Genomic DNA, 11,379 nt, shown 5'->3' on the forward strand with positions numbered 1-11,379 from the left:
TCCTACAGCTAACTACACATTCATGTGATAAAAACAGATGCTGTTTTATAAAGACACTAAATGTTGCTAATGCTAATTAGCAATGCTAATGCTTCAGGAGAAACCATTATTATTTATTAACTACTACTACTAGTTGAGTTAAGCCAGGAACATAATGAGACATAAACTTTCATAAATCAAAACAGATATTTAACAACAGTTTATGCCGACGTGCCTAAATGCTGACAGATTATGCTGTCCTTGTGCATAAAGCCTCCAAATCAATCATAAACGACACGCACTGATTTCTCGTAAACAGAGAGCAACGATAGTCCATATTTGTTTGGAACATTTCAAGTTTAAGTTCCCCCAAAAGCTAAGAGCCTGCTTCACACTCGCCACACTCTTCTGCTTCTCTGTGCTGACCTCTAGTGGAAAACAAGAGATGCCATAAATTTAATGTACCACGAGAAGACAAAAAAAAAAACAAAACTGAATTTTAAAAAGCAAAATTTTATAAAAGAATTGTATAAAAATTCCTGATATTTATACAAGGATGAAAATGTGCTCTAAGATAACAATTCTCAGGTCCCTTAAATATAAAGTAAAAAGGAGTAATCGTTTTACCACCAGAGGATGCTGAGGGCTCATATATGATCTGGTAGTAGTAGACAGCAACTTCAGTATTACTTTGCAGTGATGTCAGATGTACTGTAGCAGCACTTCCGTGAGCTAAGACGAAATAAATTTGTTAGGGTTTTATGTTTCATGTTAAGTCTGGGTTTTAGATGTGCCAGCAGTCGAGACACTTTTTCATTTTTTCTTTTCAGATTTGTCCAACTCCTCAAGGTAGAGATATTTGTTCTTGTTATGTAATTATGAGAGTCAATTGCAATAACATGTCTATTTCCCTTATATTTTTCATTAGAATTGTACTGTCTGTGTCATTTCAATTGCAACACACTCATACTTAAATCTCAACTTCCCTCTTGCTGCACCCTGCCCATACAAAAAACCAGAGCTGCTGAAGAGCTTTTTTGAAAATGATTATAGTTCAGTAACTGAAGTGTGAATAAGTCATAGACAGCGGTGGACATTTTAGGAACCATAAGACAATGTGTAAAATGTGCACATATGTGTGTGTGTGCATGTGCGTTCTTGACTTCCTGAGTCCAGCCCTCCTGAGGTGTGATTTCCTGACCACATAATCCACAGTCCCACTAGGTTCCTCTCTCGTTGCTCTTGTATTTAGTCACCGCCCTAATAATCTTCTGAGGCCTGTTAGAATCCACAGTGGTTCTTGGTGTGTCTGCGCATACAAAGCATTCCTAATGGGAAATCCTCTGAGGAAGCGATGTGACAATGCAGCTTCAAGTGAGGACACAGGCACTGCTAAAGGTAACGCAGTCTGATGTCCTCTGTGGGGATTCTGTGAGATCAGTGCGGAAACACCTTCATAACAAAGAACCTTGAAAAAGGAACTCTCAGATACATGGAACAGTGTGTACGACACAATTAGAAAGGAGTTTAGAGACATTCGAGTCAGCGACGGGAAACCTGCTGAATGCTCACATTCACATTTATGGTGATTCCAAAATAGTTCATTTGGACTGCACTATTTAAAAAATGCCATAAGTCTTGAATATTTTTATTATCCCATTGCAACTATAAACTTGGAATGCATAATGAGCTTCACTTGAGCAAGTAATTTGTATTACAATCTTTTGGGATTTTGACAGGATTTAGCTCTATCACCATTGCACATGGAGACTTTGCAAATGAACAGTTACAACAATAGCACTCACAAAGGAGTCTACCATCCAGCCTGGGCAATCGTCTATGTGGCCAATGCCAAGACCTGGATTCACTGTGCTAATTTCAGCATCAGCATCATGATCACCATCTACTTGTCAATCATCCACAACATCCATATCAACCACATCATCCCCATTATCTCCTGTGGTATACTCATCACCACCATCTTCATCATCACCTGCACCATCTGCATTTATTTTCCTGAGCTCTACGACAAGAGGGGGGGTGGGGGTGATTTGTGCTGATTTGTTTGTTCATGTGGTCTCTGGAGTCCGTTTCTCAGTCTTTTCTTTGATAAATTCTATCATTACCAACATGATGCTAGCTCCAACCTTCCCACTATTTATGACACTGATGGTTAGCTATGTCTAGAGTATGGAAAACTAATAACCCTTCAGAGATCTGCCTTCTCAAACCCCAAGTCAGTCATCCAAGTTGGCTACGTATAAGGTTAAGTCAATGATGCAACATGCTACATGCTCATCCAGTAGAAGTGGACGCTGCAAGTCAGTGACTAAGTGCAATAAAGCTGAGTTTCAAAGACAGAAAACCTTCTATGAAGTTTGAATAATAAATTTAACCTAACTGAGATCCAATTGCTTTGATGCATTTGTTGTGAATGAACTGCAAGGACAGGTAGTGAAAAATAAAGTGTGATACTGACTGAAAATCCAGTGACACACAACAATGAAGGGGTGAGAATGAACAGCACATTCAGTTTGGTTATCATCTCTGTTCAGTATATGAGAAAATATTATATATGTTGCATATTCTACCATGAGGTTAGTGTTTAAATAAAAATGAGAACCTGTTAAACACCAGAACCTTTGTGCAATATAACCTTGTAACTGAGCAATAGTGCAAACCATGTGTGAACAAATTATTTTCTCTCTGTCAAGTCATTCGGTGGCATTCAAATGCAGGAGACTGCCTCTATTTTTTAAATAGCAAACATCTGAAAAGACTAAGCAGAAGTGCACAAGCTTACCGTTTCATCCATGATAAATAATACATAGATTCACAAGCTGCAGGTTGTTCTGCACAACTATATTTGCACTTTTCTGCAAGCATTTGTCAAAACTCCTCTTGCAGAAGAACACTGGTTTAGATTTGTGGTATAGTTTATAAATAAACTTAACTAATAATGCTCCTCTATGCAAGACACTCCATCCCATTCAAATGTCCCTCATTTCATACATCTAATTTACTGCAAGTGACCTATCTTTCCAAGCCAGAGAGTTTGTGAGCTGCCCCTGCAGATGGCTTCTTCAGAATGAACAAAGATATACGCCAAGAAAGACGGGCACCAGTAAAATTTTTTTTTTTTTTTTTAGAAATACTATAAAACAGTGACTATAGAAACCAAGCTCCCATTTCATGTAACATACAGCACACAATATATCGTATTACGATCAAATAGAGGGCCCAATGGGAGCTGATTTAATTTTTTGTTGATTTCTATCTTTTCATGACAATGAAGTCATACAGCTACCTTCAGTGAATTCATTTTTGAGGTGTTGTTCTCTGCTACGGAGCCACACCCATTTCTGCAAACTTATTTCAAATGACGCACAGTTTGGTCCTCATCATGACCTGTCTTCACACTAACAAACCACTCAGCTGCAGCTGAAGACCACATAATGACCTTATTGTCTAAAAAAAGACATTTGACAGGGTGCAGCAACCTCAATAAGCATGTACATGGTGCACTGACTTTCCATACTCACTGTCGTGGTTAAATTTTCACAGAACTCTATATTGACCTTGACATCTTATATTATAACAAATGAGCTGAAGCACAACTGATGATTCCCTCGGGCGTAATTTGATAAACACCGGCATAAATCATTTTTTACAACTTCTCCTTCTGTTCTTGAACTCATTTCCATGTTTAAAGTCGAGATGCATGCACAAAGACTGAAAAGAAACATTGTGGCATTTATCCAGGGAGTTCATGATATACGTATTGTGTACCGTGATATTCTGTTCATGACAAATTTGTATTTTTATTATTTTCTTTAAAGTTACCTTTGCTTACAGAGTTAAATCTCAGTGAGAATCAACACCACAAGTCAGAGACCACTGTCTTGAGCCAGAAAAGGTTAGAAAGTCCAAAAATTTCCTCAGTTTAGTTCAGCATGCCTCAGTATTAATCCTAATCCATATTTCACCAGACAAACAAACAAACAAAAATTAGTTTTATAGCTTTGAAATTTTTTGGGAGGGCAGGATCCAAGATACTTTAAGCTGTACTGTCAGCTTTGAGTAAAACTTTATCTCTTTCTATTTGATGCCACCAGCTTTTATACAGTCAAATAACTCTCTGTGAATACCTAAGATACATGCACTCATCACCTGCTTATACAACAGCTTTTTGTTGTACACTTCAGGCCTACACAGACATTTAATCAGACATGCTTTAATGGTTTCCTGTGCATCGATAATGCATCTCAGGAAGTTTTGTGACTTACCACGGAGCCTTTTTACATCAACAGGAAGCACACTGTTTGACATTCATCTTAAAAAGAAAAAGAATTTATGCACGTTAATGTTGCACTGAATAGTGTTTTAATTGGAGCCTTCGCATCACAAATTAGAGACTTAGACAGATGATAATGTCAATAAAAATATTGCATGATATGGCAAAGAAGTCCTGCTTGGCTTTGCAACGTTTAGTTGTCTGGAGGATCCAAGTGGAGATGCAGATTATTGACCCAACAGAACACTTTTCCTGGATAATCTGATTATGGAAACTTAATCCTGTCTGTCTTATACAGAAAGCAACATGAAGATGCTGCCTGAGGCTTTCAGTGGAACATTTCAGATTGAAATGATTTTAAATTTGCCATTTAGGTTATAGCACTTGAGTTAGAAGGAATTAATAAGGAAATAAACTGTTCGGATGGTAGAAATATTGACTCAAAAAGCATTTGAGATGCATATACAATCGAAATGTGCTCCTCTGTGCTTTGTATTCTTTCACTGCAAGTAAGAAACACTTCATTGTTGGCTGAGGTATGGTTACATTTTTAAAAGTTGCGCTAACAGAACCATTTCTGGAGTTTTTTGTGAATGTATTCTGAGCTAAGTTTGGTTATCTGATCAGGTTTTAAGATAATTTGGAAGAGGAAGTTTACGTTCAATTCACACAAATGCAATCTCTTGTACAAATTCAGACCAAAACCTAAGAAACAAGATTAAAACTTGACACATATTACAACATCACCAAATTTTGTTTCGCTAACAACACACCAGCCAGCTGTTTGATAGAAAGACAGTAGCGAAACAATTACTACATTACATTGACGCAACATTCTTCGAGTACTGCTGACTTAATGGATCGGACAGAGAAGCTCTGTTCAGTTTGTGAAGAATGGAGCATGGCTGTACCCTCACATTAACTATCTGAAAGGCCAGTGCACTCAACACAAAGGACAGGAAGCAGATTCGTTCACTACCTAATGCAGATGAAGCGTTGCAATCACAATAAGACAACTTATTAGAAGCAAAAATCAAGTCCTTACATATACAACAAGAATACCACAGGCCACATGAAAACATGGTCTCTGGACACTGATGCAAGGTGAACAAGCAACTTCCTGTTATGAGCTGTAAATTATCATTGCAATAACTACTGCAAAAGATAAAAAGCAAGAAGCAAAGATGTCTATCTTTATTTAAAGGCAACATATTGGAATGTTTGGGAGCCACAACAGTAAAAGCTTGATATCCTCCAAGTTTCGGCCAAGTGTTTGCAGCAAGTACAAGCAGCTTATCGGCTGATGGTGAAGGAAGATAAGGCTGTAGTAACTCAGAGTGAAAGAGGAACAAGATTATTTAGACATTTGTAAGTAAAAAAATAGAACTTTAAAATTAATTCATCACAGTTGGATGATTTGTAGCCAGACTGAGACTTTAGAGATATAAACAGAGTGAAAGTTACATTTTGACCAGACTGAACAAGTACATTTTGTTTGGAGAGGTTGCCTGGAGAATGAAACTTCTCGCTTTACACAAGCATTACGCTTTAGATTTACTTAACCACCATGCAGGCACCGTGTACACTTCCATCCATTAAATATACTTGATCCATGCTGCAAAACTTCCAGTATGACTATATTTTGGGTGGCATTGCATTGGGTCATATTACATTACACAGTGTTTCTGTTTTTTTTTTTTCCTCTTCATGCATTTCCATGGAAGTTGGCAAAATATTACAAGGACTCAACCAGATGAGCATGCAGAGACCTTGGCTCGGAAACATATAATTTTTATAGCAGCTTTCACAGTGAGTGTGCTCCAGAAAATAGTGGCTTCAGTTTTCTCCATGTTCAGCATCATCAAACCTCAGTCCATTAAATATATGATTGTATGATAATATTGGCTAGCTTGACACTGGCTTTTCTGTTGAAAATTATCCAGCAAAGGAGTATTAACCACAGTCAGAAACATCTTCAAAAAACCTTGGATTAATCTCTCAGAAAAAAAAAAAAAAAAAAAAAATATTCACTGCAACGTAGTTTATAGAGCTAAAGGTAAAAACAGTCACGGATTTGAAAGGAGACAGCAGGCCTATTTCTGTTTGTGTGGCCCTCTGTAGTTGGCCAGTCTCAGACTAAACTGTGCCACAGCTGAATTTATACCCCATGCAGAAACATCTCTTGAGGCTTTGTTCTGCTCAGCTGCATGCAAGAGACCAAAGGCTGTGCCTAGAAATACTGCTGCCACAAAGCCGCAGGCCAGGAGGGGGACGGTCCGCCTCGGGTTCGAAGCCCAGACTCACAAGGGTGTGTTTTAGCCCCAAAATGGCAAGCATGAAATTAGAGGCAGCATTTACATGTAATTGCACATGGATGTGCCCACTGCCCACGGACCTGACCCAAGCTCTTGTGCACTAATGGAGGGTTGAAAGCACATCCTGGGAAAAAAAAAAAGAGGTAACTACAAATACACCTTTAGTACTCCAGCTCTGCACTCTTAACATTTATTCTAACATTCATGTTCTCATTTGACCATTAGATTCACAGTTTAAATCAAAGAGTACAGTGCCAGCTGTCACACTGACTTCCTTATAATCAATTATGAATGCTGGTAAAATACTCTATACAAGTACATATCTGAAAGGTGCTTTGCCTTCATGCAGCATTATGATTAATAATGCATATCTTGATCTCAAAGTCATGAGTCCACAGTAGTTGGTTAAATGTTTAATATTTACTGCATATTCAGACATGACTAATACTAATACTAATACTGACTTGACCGCTGTAGATGTATTTTTTGATTGATTACCATAATGCATGATTATATGGTAATATCATAGAGTCATGGTAGAGTAGTTTTAACAAATAAAAACTTGCAAAGAATCAGAGCATTGTAGTTTCCTTTACTCGGACACACGTTTATACATCTCATGAAGCATTGTTATTGTCAAGAACACAATGACTAAGATAGACGAAGCAGGGCTTCGAACTGGCAACCCACTGGAAAGAGAAGCTGTTCAGAGTAGATGAGTAGGTGTTTGGAGCTTAATATAGGGCAACGGTGGAGGAAAAATTGGGAAATGTTGGAATAATCTAGGCTGAGGGTGGATGTTGACCTTCCAGAAAGAGCATAATCCCAGCATATAGCAACAGGGACAATGGAACGATTTAGATCAAAGCATATTCGTGTGGTAGCATAGCCCAGTCAACATTCATAAATCCAACTGAAAATGTGTCAATATGAAATATGATGTGCAGAGAGACTCTCCACCTAATCTGACTGAGCCTTAGCACTTTTGCAAAGAAGAAGAGTGTATCATTTCTGTGTTTAGGCCTACAACCACAATTGTGGGCTTAATTTGCAAAGTAATGCATTTGGGGCAGGTGAACACACATTCATGACACATTTTTCTGATATTTATCAAAAGTGACCATTCATCCTTTTTCTTCCACTTCAAATTTATATTGTGTGTGTACTATAAAACAGAATCCCCAAATACATTGTAGAGCAATGTACATTTAAATACTGAATAGCTGAGGAGATGCAACATTTAACTCATTTAAATTCCATGTGCAACCATGAACACGGAGGGTCTCCTTGTGGTTCCTGCCAATAAAATATGCAAATATTTAGAGGAATATGTCCAAATAGAATCACATAAAACTATCACATTTCAAAGACTGGTTGTGACGTAGCCAGGAATACTTTCCCTCAGTGACAGGTTTGCCATCCATGAGGCACAGTCACTCAGAGGTAGGGAAGGTTATATACATACAATTAGGGGTTGCAGCTTGTAGGGCATGCTTAAATAATATAGCAACGTAATGGCAGGAAGTCACACATATGGTGCACTCATCATTTGAGGATGTTTTAGAAAAATTCATTCTAAAAAATGGCAGCAACAGAGAATTATACTAGTCTTCTGAATACAAAGACCAGGAAAAGACAGCCTTATAATGGAAAAGAAAGGTTTTAGCAAGGGTGGTCCTGCCAAAGTGAAAACCCTCCACCCCATTCTCTTCTCCGGCACTCTATGAATACACATAGACTCACTCTGACCACATATTATGGGTTAGTACTTGCTGATGGTTTCAGATTTGGCTGAAAGTTTATGTAAATGCAGATGTGAGCCCCACATCACTGCAGTTTGCTGGAAAAAAAAAAAAAAAGCATAAAAACCAAGGATTTTCCAACCATTTTCCCAGTCTGTTAATCCAGCGGCCTTTACGTGGACCCACTCTGTGATTGGTCCCAGATTCGCTGTGGGTCCGGAGACGCTGTTTGGCTTTTTTCACTGAAATTTTCCCATTGCTTCTGGCACAGTGTGACCAGCAGGAAATGACTGAGAATTGTGACTATAACAATGCAAAATGGACTGTTGCCAGACTGCAGCTGTTTGTTCAACCACACTAAACATTCCTGTGGGTTAATAACCACAGACACTGGAAGGTATCCACTATTTGGAGATTTGGTCTGAGACAGTACAGCTTAGTATGGAGAAAATTGTCTCACAGTGCAGCCCTATACAAGGAAAAAGCAGGGGTTTTTTTTTTTTTTTTTTTGTATGGATGTAAATTGTTTTAGCTTCACTCGGACTGTTTAATGCTGACTGGTTAGAAAAGCCTTAATACTTCTACAGATTGTAGATTCCACTCTGTCACATTAGGTTTAAAGGATCATCATCTTGTTACTGCCAGCCCTGCCCATCCTTCCTGGATATGAGGTCACAAAAGAAGAGTCAGAACAAAGGACTGTTTCAGCCATCTTGACCTACAATAACCTGCATGCAATCTTTTGCATTGTTGCCTCAGCAAATACAAGCACAGGTGTGAAAATCATGACAAAAATCACTGGATGCTTCTGCTAGCAAGCTGTGCAGATGAAATCTGTACACTCAAAATATGGGACCCCCACTTTGGGAAAAACAGAGATCAGAAACTTGAATAAAGTTTTTATAATGACTTCACTTCCTATAGGTACATTTGTTATCCATTTTACAGAATTAATAAAAAAATGTTAGCACTATTATTCCAGCTATAATGAGATCTTAAAAACATAGTTTGCATCTATAGGATTTAAGATTTTTCATACATCTTTGCATGATGGACCCTAGTCAAAAGGAGTTTTTTAAAAATATTTCTAATATAAATCTGAAACAAGAAAGAACTCCATATTGTGACTTCTTGCCACCACCCCCAAAAACAACTTAATCAGCATTAAATTATTTTGGCTACACCAGTTTACTCTGATTTGTAATTTTCTTATTTTTTATTGTCCTTCCCTGACCAGCAATCCTAAATCACTGATGGGTATCAACATGTACATCTCCCACAACACCTTTTATAATGTTTCATCATTTCACTCTGAAAACTTCAGCTATTCTTTAATTTATGCAAATTCATCAAGTTGGGTTAAAAATAAAATCTTAATGAATCTAAACTCCCTCATTCAATGATTATCAATTTGATCAAATGGTTTGAATAATTTTCAACCATTAAGAACCAGTGACGCATTACCAGAACCAGTTATTTTTGAAATACGGTAAATAACCTGTAGCTTACAGAATTGGGAAAAAAACATTTGTTATGTTCTTTTTCCCAAACATAACAAATGTACTCACCTAGTTCTTGGGGGTCTAGACCTGCTCATCTCTGCCCAACATCTGCAGAGACTGATCGTTTAGTTTGAACTTTTACTCATCTAAATATAATTTTCAAGGAAAACTGGAATCATCCATTTATTTTCAATACACACTTATCCATGCAGAGTCACGGAAGCGTTGGGAGGGTGACGCTGCATGGATAGGTGTGTATTGAAGCCTATCTCCAGTCGTCTCTGGATGAAGGCTGGGATACACCCTGGATGAGTTGCCACTGAGTCACAGACTATGAGGCACACAGGTCATAGAGACAAACACACACAGAGATCCTTTTTAGGACAATAGAAGGAAGTGGGAGTACCCAGAGAGAGACTATGCATGGAGAGAACATGCAAATTCCATGCAAAAAGATCCCATGCCAGGATTTGAACCCCTGCATGCTGCATGGCAATTGAGCAACAATAACATTTTTCGATACATCTAACTAAAATTATATATAATTTTAGATAGACACATACCTATCCCTCCTTAGTAGGGATAGATACATGTCCCTACTAGGTATGTGCTGCTTAAAGCCAGCAAACATGGCTTTAAGCAGCCATGTTTGCTGGTTTCTGCATGCGTTTATCATTGCCAATCAAAAGGTGACGCACATACAATATTTTTTCATATTTTAAATTACATATTGTTTCAAATATAAGCAAATATTGTTAGTATCTGCGGTAGTAGAAAGGTAGAATCATTAATCAGACATGACTCCTCTTTCATCTTAATTTGTTTAAACTGCAATATGTTGAAGATAAAAACAATGATGAACGAGTTATAACAACAGCCTCACAATATCAAAGTCTCTTTGGCATATTGAGCTTAATTAAAACCAGTTTATGAAGAAAAGTATATTGAGTCGCAACAAACAGAGCTTCCATGCAGTTATAACATGAAGCTGAATGATTGTTATAGTAATAATCATAAAAGTCACAATAAAATTGATAAAATAACTATGTATGCACTGTTTATAATTAAACGAAGATAATTAGCATTTTGAAGCAAACTTACCACCAGCTAGCAACACGTTAGCAGCCTTCTTCCTTTTGAGATCCACATTTCATTTCCATCCAGTTCTTGTCCAGTTGTGTTGTCGTCTAACTCGGACTAGGACGTAACCAGCTTGAATTTACTAAAACCAGAAACTATTATCAAGGCCCTCTTTATTTTTAATTCAATATTATGCGAGTAAAAATGGCGAATTTGAAGAGCGTTTGTTATCTTTCTATGGCGTTTTTCAAAACAACTGAAAGTGTGAAATACCGCCACCATCTGTCTGGAGTGTGAACTGGAGCTAATGCCTTTCACTAGATCTTCCATTATACATCTGAAAATGGATTGGGTTTTAGCTCCATACACCTCTGTCACAAAAGTGTCAATATTTAATATTTTGAGGTATGAACACATTATTTACTTTGTTAAACAACATTACATCAAGTTCCCCTATAAGGACTTTT

This window comes from Poecilia formosa, unplaced genomic scaffold, assembly GCF_000485575.1.
Source record: "Poecilia formosa unplaced genomic scaffold, Poecilia_formosa-5.1.2 Scaffold100, whole genome shotgun sequence".
In the NCBI taxonomy this organism is placed as follows: Eukaryota; Metazoa; Chordata; class Actinopteri; order Cyprinodontiformes; family Poeciliidae; genus Poecilia; species Poecilia formosa.